The sequence below is a fragment of the Helianthus annuus genome, chromosome 11, assembly GCF_002127325.2.
Source record: "Helianthus annuus cultivar XRQ/B chromosome 11, HanXRQr2.0-SUNRISE, whole genome shotgun sequence".
NCBI lineage: Eukaryota > Viridiplantae > Streptophyta > Magnoliopsida > Asterales > Asteraceae > Helianthus > Helianthus annuus.
Window position 1 is genome coordinate 161,993,911 of NC_035443.2, and position 9,950 is coordinate 162,003,860.

General features: G+C 30.6%; 1 long non-coding RNA gene across 2 annotated transcripts; it reads right to left on the reverse strand.

Moving 5' to 3' along the window:
* Window positions 1-263: 263 nt before the first annotated feature.
* On the reverse strand, window positions 264-1,067 carry LOC110890880. Of its 2 annotated transcripts, XR_002564849.2 has the most exons (3): window positions 1,039-1,067; window positions 732-944; window positions 264-610 (listed from the first exon to the last, which is right to left on the reverse strand). It is a non-coding gene; the product is annotated as an uncharacterized LOC110890880 (long non-coding RNA). The 2 variants fall into 2 exon arrangements; XR_002564848.2 differs by having other exon boundaries at window positions 732-1,055.
* Window positions 1,068-9,950: the final 8,883 nt, after the last annotated feature.

Consider the following 9,950-nt stretch of genomic DNA (forward strand, 5'->3'; position numbering starts at 1 on the left):
AAGAAGTTGCCAAACAACCATTTAAGTCTCAATAGAACCCACAAGTTCAATAAATAAGACAATATTAAATATGGAAACACAATCAAGTCACAATGAAAAATCATAAATCAATTAAAACGATATAAACATCAAAAATGAAATGACTAACGCCCATACTATATGGACAGACAACAAGAACAACACTTGCAAGTAGATATAAGAGACTGACGTTGTCTTGTACAATTCTTCCTCTTTCTTCCTAAGAAACGTATGACTCCATTTAATTTGATTCCAACAACATATGACTTCATTCAATTTAATATGTATATGCATTTTCAATATTTTCGGTTATATACAAACCTGACAATTTTCTAGTTTTACGCAACACAAACAAACTAAATAAACATAACACTTAACATACTAAAATAACACTTAACATACTAAAATCGCATAAAACGTATCTGTGCGATAAGGTCTTAAAATAACATCCGAAAACAAGTCGATAATACTTAATACTCAGCGTCATCCTCATCTTTCTTGTCAAAAATGTCATCGTCGTCGTTTGCAGCTTGCTTTCCCGTAGCAAGATAGAAATCAAGTTGGTTGTTTGGAACAAACTCGAAATATATTCCTACATTAGTACATATCAAAACCTATATTAGCATTTAACAAACCACCAACATATATTTAGCAAAGTAGCATGTGCTCATTAATACTTTAATAACTTTTTAAAGTCAAATTGTATAGTTTACCTTAGAAAAGGGTTGTGGAGTTTAAGGTTGCGTACCAAAGAAATTCGCTGACATATTTAAAGAAGGTTTATGCCCAAGCGAATTATAAATAAATTATACCGTTCGATTTAAACAGAGAAATCACGATCAAAACCAAGAGATTAGACCATCTCCATGAGATCCCCTCCACCATAACCATGAGATCCCCTCCACCATATCCATTCCGAATACAAACTACGATCAAACAAAATAATTTGCCGAATAAGAATCAAAAGTTGAAAAGATGTAAGAAAAAAAATATATATATATATAAGATGATGGTGTCTACAGCTACATGACGGCTGCTAGGGTGAGTATGTGTTGCAGAAGAGGCGCAAGGGTTGTTTATATAAGTGGTGAAACATTTAGGGTAAATAAATAATAGGAAATTACGATATTGACCTCAAAGGATCTAGAACTCTCATGCCGTGACACTTTTTTATGTTAATTTTCATATTATAAATTAGGTTAGAATCTCGTGTGTTACACGGGTTAAATAAATGTAATATAATTTAATATATTAAATAATAAAAAGGTAAATATATTTATAAAAAAAACCCGTGTATTAGGTTGAATAAAACCATATATTACACAGGTTGTATAATATATAATTCAATCGGTTAAGAATAGGAGGAATCAGAAAAAATAATGATTTGATATTGTGATTTAAAAGGATAGAGGAGCAAACATATTATTATTTAATATGAGAGTAAGACGTTCTATTACTTTGAAATCTCATATATGACCTTTAACTTTATATATTATATTTATTCTTTTCTAGCTTAATTTAGTTAGCTTAAATATTATATATATGGAGAATACTATTGTGTATAGAAAAAAATAGAAAAATAAAAACAAAAAAAGGGTAAAAATAAATTTAAGCTTAAAATGTGTTATATAAAAATATGAACATATAAGAAAACTTAAAAGTTAAAAAAAGTGTAAAGTGACTATTTATTAGATTGTTTTTAATAAATTGGGTATTTTTTGATATTTTAACTATTTGTTAGGACATATATGATATTTTTGGTTTTTGTAAGGGTATATATGATATTTGTCATTTTTTTTGCTGGGCATAAGTTTGTAAGGGTATATATGAAATTAATCCTATTATTATTAATAAAAGGTAATGATAAATTAAAAGATTAAAGATTAACTGATAATTAAATAAATAAGCATTAGGGAATTAAATTTAATAAAAAGGAAAAACCAATCACATATGTATATTATACGTTCAAGGAATTTAAAATTTTAAAATTAAGCTTCCTTAATTTTAGGATTTATAAAAGCAGATATATTTGAAATTTAAAGTATTTATCTACAGTATAATAGGTGCTGATAATTCTATTTAGGCGGGAAAACACATTAAAGGGCTTCCTATTTAATGACATGTGTCCTTCATACGATTTACTTTATCTAAATATTAATAAAAGACTACAATTAATGACACGTGACAATTTTTCCTTCAACTTCACAATTATTTTTTCATTTTTATTTAAAAATATTTTATTATCCTTATCTTTATTATTATTATTATTATTATTATTATTATTATTATTATTATTATTATTATTATTACTATTATTATCTATAAATCTCTTAATTTCAATTTTAGTATTATATATAAAAATATTTTGTTATCCTTATCCTTATTATTATTATTATTATTATTATTATTATTAAATCTCTCAATTTTAATTTTAATACCATATGGAGGAATATTTTATTTTTTGTCTTTTTGTCTTCTTTTTTTTTTTTTTTTTTTTTTTTGGGCATTATGATTTTTTATTTTGCGACAAAACTTTAGTTTTTATAATTTGTGTCACAAAGGTTAAATAATTTTAGTTTTTCTATTAGTTTTTGTTTTACGTTTTTCTCGGATTTGTTCGTCGTTCGTTACTATTTAGCACAGTGTTTGATAGTCACGTTTGGCCCCTCGGGTTTTTTTTTTTCATTCGTATTTAGTGGTCATATTTGGTCTTTTAAGTTTGTTTTACCCCCTTCACTTTCTAATACCCATCGTTATAAATTCGACTCCTTCTACGTTTTACTTCACGTAAGTCACTTTGTGTTGGAAATTCGTGTTTTTATGCTTTACCCGGTTTTGGTTCGTTCGATGCTACTTAGCATGGTTTTACGTCCCCATCTCCTCAACGTTGGTAGCATGTTTTTATGCCCACTGGCCCACAATGCGGGTAGCTTAAGACTAGTTATATGTATAGATTAACAACATTTTCTTGCATTAGAGTGTTGTATCTTTAGCTTGGAAAGTTTTCCAAAAAAAAAATGATTTTTTTTTTTACTTTTAAACTCAAACATTTTCATATTAGTATTTTAACCCCTTTTAATTTTTTTACTTTCAACCCAAAGTTTTCATCTTTTATAATTTAACACATCACTTTATTGTTTACAACTGTGGTCCCCCATACTTTTTATCTTTCGCAAGTTTTACGTTTCGTTCTAAATTTTGCGAGTTCACACGTCGTAGCGTGCATGTGAGGTTCAACGTTTTTTGCACTATTTTTTTCATATTTGACAGACCCATCACAACGTATCCATTTTTTCCCTTTTGACAAGTTCGCCGCAACAGGCGGGTCCTAGATCGACTAAGTTATTATTTTCTACGTTTTGCGTTTTCGGTTAATTTCTTCGCTTTAACACAATGTAACGGGTGTGCGTGGTTCAACGATTTTAAATCTGCTTTTCGTTCAGTGTAATTTTCACATTTTATCTATTTTATTTTTACGATGTTGAGAGTCGATGCCGTTGTTGCATTGGTGCTACTTGGCGCGGTTTTACGAACGTTTTTAACATATTAAATGTTGTACTAATATTTTGTTTTGTTTTACCCCTATACTTCATTTACTTAAAAACTATTTTTACGTGCATATTTTATGTACGGGTAGGTATAAATATGATTTGTTCTACATTCCGACATAAAACTTCTTTTATAGACGAGTCAGGTCAAATATAATACGTTTTCGTTTAAAGAAACCATTTTTAGGTGCATATTTTTATGTATGTTTTGGTATAAATTCAAGTTGTTTTAAGTTTCGACGTAAACTTTTTTGGTAAATGATTCATGTCAAATATAATATTTTTCGTGTTTATTTTATGTATGTTTCGTAAAGTTTGTTTCGAATCGAGCAGGGTCAATTTATGGTTTCTTTTTCTCCCCTTTTTTCAAAAGCTCTAATCAATCCCTTTCGATTACATGTGCAGATTTTCCTTCATACCCGTTACGTTTTCCTATGTATGAGTTGTGTCACATATAGTACGTTATGATTGTTCGATATGAATTTGATTTACTTTACGTTTGATCCAATTACAATGCTTATACATGTTACATTGAGTTCACTTGGATACGTCGAAATGTTTTTTCTATGGTTAATGCGTCATATAACGTTTGGACCAATCAATTCAATGTTTACGATATACCCGCGCCGCAACGCAGGCGGGTCTTAATCCTAGTTGTTATAAAACATTAAAATTTATTTCAAGAATATTCTTGTTTGATACTTTGGCGAATATCATCGTTTTCCGATAATAGAGCACAAAATGAATTATCATATTACTACTATACTAAAAGGTTATAACCCGTATGTTATACATGTTGAATAAATATAATTTTTAGGGCAGACCTTGATAATTCATTTACCTTTTTCGAGCTTGGAAAAACGTGCTCTTAGGCCTTAACGAAATTAGGTATTGGGCTAACTAAAGGTCTAAATCTAATACCAATGGGCTAATAACAAATTTAAACAATAAAAATAGTTTTGTAAGTGGGTCTGCCATTCGAAATATCGGGCACTGGCGATTTCAGTCCCTATGGTTTCACTTTCTTAACCATTTCACTCCACCTCGTAACCATTTAAGTTCTTGTACTAACAGAATAAATGGATTGAAATGGTTACGAAAATGAAACCACATGGACTGAAATGGTTACGAAAGTGAAACCACAAGACTGAAATCGCAATTTTTAAACTAATGGACTGAAATAGTGATTTTTGACAAACCACAGGGACGAAAACAATAATTAACTCTAAATTAAAAATGGTAATTATGTGAGATGCTAGAAAATTTGTACAACAAAACATGAACTTTTTATAAAGAAAGTTAATAATTTGCATGTTATTTTCTATAGTTTTATAAATTATAAGACTTAATACCGTAATCAATACTATATAATGAACCTAATCGATTTCAACTGAATTTCCCCTGTGTAATAAACCAGTTTCCGCCACCATAATGAACTCAATACCGTAATGAACCTAATCGATTTCAATCGTATTTCCCGCATGTAATAAACCAGTTTCCACCACTGTAACAAACTGAATCGATTTCAACCAAATTTCTCACGCGTAATAAACCGAGTTTCAGCCGCAACACATGAGAGTATACCACTAGTTACCATAATATATGATTTTATCTATCTACTTTTTATTTGAATTGATATTATTTCAATATAACTGATATTTGTTATCCTTTTAAACGAAAAATAAATGTGCGGCTATGTTGTTTGATATTTCTTGTACGTCTCATTATAACCTTTTTTTTTTTAAATAGAGCTTAATTTAAAATTAGATTGTAATGAATCGAAATAATACCATCGGTCCATCGGTACTGGTATTAATGTTATCATAATTAGTGTTGGTATTGTTTTTATGATTACACGTATCTTCATTCTTGTGAACAAAATTAGTGTCGGTATAGTTTTTTTGAATACACATCTTGTCATTCTTGTGGACTAATCAAGACTTTATTTTTAAGACTTTTTCTCTGTTGATATACGGAGTGCAAGTATCGTATCAAAACTGTAAGAACTGATACCGACCAAATTATCATTGCCAGGGGCGGATGTAGTAAGGAACAAGGGGTAGCCTCCGCTACCGCTTGATCGGAAAATTTTTGACGTTTTTAGTGTAAATTTTGGAAAAATTTAACGTTTTTTCGATTTCATTACCGCCTATTTATAAAACGTTACCGCTTGGTCGGAATCTTAGATCCGCCACTGATCATTGCATAATGAAATGATATCGATCAATCCGTTTACGTAATTGCATTACATATATCATCTTTGAGTTACCCGTGTAAAATGTACCAATAGTAAAAATAAATTTTATTTAATACAAAAAACCATTACAACATCCTATCATACTCTAAATACAAACCACTACATAACTAAAATCCATAAATGAAAAAAATTCAATCTGATATTGTGATAACTTACACCTTTATGACTTAAAGAGATTATTAAGAGGATTCACATTTGAGTCTTCATCTTTATATTTATCTTCAAAATTTGAAGATTTCGTCTATTTTACATCTTCATCTCTAAATTTTAAAGTATTGTGAATAGTAAATTTCTAATTATAGAGATTCACTATTCGTCATTTCTAATTTTCTATAAGAAAGAGAGATAATAATAAAAAGTTGTTTGTCAGTGAGATAGAGATAGAAAATGAATTGTGATAGGTTAAAAAAATTAAAAAAAAGGTGATATTTAGTTTAATTATAGAGATAGAGATAGAGATTCTAGTATGAATGCTCTCACCTTAAGCCAGTTGACGTTGATGAACACTATAAGAAAGAACTTAACATGTCGAACTAACTTCAAAACCGATTGTGAACACTATAAGAAAGAACTTAACATGTTGGATCAACTTATAAACCATATTTATACAATCTTATTTAAACAGGGAAACCAGGATTGAAATACATCTAGAGAGGGAAAACCAATTCAAGATCTCATCCACCATATCTTTTTGAAATCAAACCCCAAGATCAATGGATAAAACTTACACAGTATTTGCAGAATATGAATTAAAACACGGGAAATCAAAAGTATTGTGAATATATTTGCTACATAAGGGCTAAATCGGTATGTGTTATAGAAGGAAGAATTGCTCCTTTATATAAACAATTTAAGGATGATAGTAAATGTCCATAGTAACCTCGTGGATCCATAGACATGACTCGTGACATCAATAAATAAACTTTTAGGATAAAAAAGTTATCATCTAAAATATCCTTTAAATTGTTGGCAAATACCTTATTTAACATATGAGTTACCAAAATTAAAATGAAAATGATTTCGTTAGGCACCCTCTACTAGAATACATGTGCTAAAAGTAAGTACATATATGTGTGGGTGTTTGTACCATTCAACATCAAACGAAGTGGCGGACTAAGGACTTATTTGCTGGAAGTGCGGATACGGTGTTCAACCATATTTTCAAGGGATTTGGTCGGATTTTTTGTCTAAAATATACACTATTTTTTTCTATTTCAAGGGGTGCGGCCGCCCACCTTAGCCAAAGGGTGGGTCCGCCAATGATCGACTGTCGCCCTCTTCAATATCCCATTGTCTCCCTACATGTTCAGAGTGAATGGATGCTCGTAATAGCGGGTGACGGTGGCGGTGGGTGACGATGACGACAGTGGGCGGCGGACAACGGTGGTGGGTGGCATAGCCGGCTAAAGGGTCAGACTAGTAAAGCACTAGCTTTAGGCCCCCTTTCTTCCGGAGCCACCATTTTTTAAGATTTATTCTGATGTATACAAAAGTACTCTAATATATAAGCATGCTTATGATATTAATATGAGTTAATTACTATTTTCGTCCCTGAGGTTTGTCAAAAATAACGGTTTCAGTCCATTAGTTTAAAAATTGCGATTTCAGTCCATTAGTTTTACTTTCGTAACCATTTCAGTCCACCAATTTAACTCCCATCCATTTATTCTGTTAACTTTGGGTGAAATTACAAAATTGCCCTTATGATTTAATTAAAAAAAAACGCTAGTCACAGGTTTCGAACCTGTGACCTTTGCTTTGAAATGCGATTGTCAAACCAATAGGCCATGTATCAAACTTGTGAATGAATTCAAACTGTTTACCTTATAACATTGTATATTCATCATCATCTTCTCAAAACCTTTCACCTTTATCAATGGCTGGAGCTACACATAACCACACTCCACCATCCTCTGTTTTCTTCATTGTTCAACTTTGTTTGTTATTTTATAAGTTCTAATATGCAAGTGTTCAACTTCGTTTGTTATTTTATAAGTTTTAGTATAGAACAGAGAGTTCGAAAGCAAAATTCCATAGTTGTAATGTTGACATTGTTTGTGATTTCATAATTTTCAATATGACATAGCAAAGATCGAACATTTCATAGTTTTAAAGTTTACTCTGTTTGTGACTTGAAAAGGGAAAAAGACTTTGGTTGAGGGTCGAATTTCTGATACGTTTTTCTTTAAGTTTGTATTTGATACTATCATCGGTGATGATTCTTTATTTAACATTTTTATTTTTGTTTGTATTTGATGTCAAGATTGGTAGTTGTTCAAGTATTAGCTTTAGTGCGCTTCTTATTTTAGTGTTTAATTTTATCTGGGATGATTCTGATAGTCCGTATTCAAAATGGGTTGATTGAAAAAAAATGAAAAAGATTACAATGAGTTGGTAAAAAATGCGTGAAAGGTTGATAGTTGTTCAAGATTGGTAGTTGTTCAAGTATTAGCTTTGTTACTATTTTTTTTTATATTTAAAGAAAACAGAGGATGGTGGAGTGTGGTTATGTGTAGCTTCTGCCATTGATAAAGGTGAAAGGTTTAGGGAAGATGATGATGAATATGCAATGTTATATGGTAAACAGTTTGAATTCATTCACAAGTTTGATACATGGCCTAATGGTTTGACAATCGCATTTCAAAGCAAAGGTCAGAGGTTCGAAACCTGTGACCAGCGTTTTTTTAATTAAACCATAGGGGCAATTTTGTAATTTCACCCAAAGTTAACAGAATAAATGGATGGGAGTTAAATTGGTGGACTGAAATGGTTACGAAAGTGAAACTAATGGACTGAAATCGCAATTTTTAAACTAATGGACTGAAACTGTTATTTTTGACAAACCTCAGGGACGAAAACAGTAATTAACTCTATTAATATTAACCACATATACTTTATAGTTTATACTCAAGTAGTTATAATGATCTCGAGGTCTTTTCCTTTCGGTCTACTATTGTATCACTCTATATTCATGTTTCTAAGCCCTTGTTTGTATCAAAACAACCATAGTATTATTTATTAAGAGACATAAAGCAAAAAAAAAGTTCTTTTTAACCGAAGGGTCACATTTTTTGACTTTGATTTGGACCTCCTAAAAGGTTGAGCCTAAACGTAATTCCCCCTAGACAATAAAATATGTTTACATGAGGAGGAACATATTTACTAGTTATATCATCCGCAATCGCCTGAATCTCGAGACGCTCTTTAAACCAATCATATACTTTATATGAGACTTTCATCTCGTACAACTCAAGCAAAAACACCCAAATACTGGTTGGAACAGATGTTTAATAGAAAGTTTGATACTTCTTACTTTCCGATTCAATCTGCTAGGAAGATACGAATAAAAAAATCCGAAAGTTATTCTTTGTGGTGATAATACCAAAATTTCAAGTTGGCTCAGTCGTCTTTATCTTAATCCTTACGGGCCTCTTGAATTATCTCTTGGCCCTGGTGGGTGGCGGAGGTGGGTGGTGGCGACGATGGTGGGTTTGTTAATGAGATATTTCCACTTCTTATTATTGCATACCAGACGCTACATAGGAGTATCTTAATTTTCCATTAATAAAAAAACCAATCTTATCTCCTAAACCTTGAAAATTCGGGAGTTACATTTTGTTACCATAATAACAATTTAAGCAGATAATGTTATGTGAAATTTGATCACTTTTTATCATTTTAAGTCGGTAATAATAATAATTCGTATACTTATAAACCTTAAATATACTAGGCAATGGCATGACATATCACGAGCAAATATGTACGAATTCTAAGTTAAGGCTAAACAAGTCTAGCATAAACAACCTTTTTATTTATATCACTAGATTATTAGACCCGTGTACTACACGGGTTTAAGGATATAAATTTATAAAGTATTTAATTTTATATTCTCTTAAAAAATTTACATACGTGAATTTTTTACCATAGATGACGCAACAGTTGGTAATGTGTAAAAACTGATTCTTTTAGAAACAAACCAACTTTACATAGAAATTGTCATATACTTTTATTTATCTTCATGGCAAAACATATGACGAGAGGAAACTATCTTCCTTTTAATTTAAACAGAATCTTCTGTTTGGCGGTATTAAACGAAATCTAAGGATAAACGTTCAAGTGGCAGTATT